At 37.4% G+C, this 703-nt stretch overlaps 1 protein-coding gene across 1 annotated transcript in view; it reads left to right on the top strand.

The window, feature by feature from the left end:
• LOC119585419 (Ig-like and fibronectin type-III domain-containing protein 1) overlaps positions 1 to 703 on the top strand; it is a gene marked incomplete in the record, with an annotated part of 121576 nt that overhangs the window by 53645 nt on the left and 67228 nt on the right.

Raw genomic sequence — 703 nt, 5'->3', positions numbered from 1 at the left:
TCCAGACCTAACCTTTTCTCCGCTCAATTTTTTTTCTGTATGTGTTTAATTGTTAATCCCTCGCATATTCACTAACGGGATTCAGACTGCGTTTCACTTTTTTTTCTGATTCAACGTTCATTTGTGATATGATACGACATTAACCCCCTCCCCTAATATACCTAGCGAAAGAGATAAGCAAATTAAGTGCGAAAGACTTCTTATCACGCCACTGAATAATAACCAAGAAATAATCCTGTTGACATAGAGAATAAAAAAAAATCCCCCACCGAGTACTCAACATAGCAACAAGGAGATGCCATTAAAATATTCGCCAACAAAGGAGAGAAAATAATAGACCTTAAGACAAAGGTTCGTGTGCCTTGCTCGATCCGATCAAAGACTCGCTGTATCGACCCGGAAGATAAAAGCTAGGTCTATGGAAATAAAATGCCTTTGGATAAAAGAGCGCTGCTCACATACAAAGAACGTGCAATAAGAGGTGGATAACAAAAGAGTGCGATAGATTTTTTTCTGTGAGCTGTGGGACCCTGGGGAAAACATCATCGAAATTGAATATAGTCGCAACGCATTAACACAAGAACACGCTTGCATAGATATAAACGTGTATAAAGGAGATAATAATTTGTGACGAAAATACGTCAGATACAAAATAAGGAGAAAAAAAGGGAATGTGATATTTTCAATAAGATGTATTCAGCAT

This window comes from Penaeus monodon, chromosome 19, assembly GCF_015228065.2.
Source record: "Penaeus monodon isolate SGIC_2016 chromosome 19, NSTDA_Pmon_1, whole genome shotgun sequence".
Taxonomy (NCBI): domain Eukaryota; kingdom Metazoa; phylum Arthropoda; class Malacostraca; order Decapoda; family Penaeidae; genus Penaeus; species Penaeus monodon.
The sequence above is the reverse complement of the archived record's forward strand: the minus strand, read 5'-3'. Positions and strand labels throughout refer to the sequence as shown.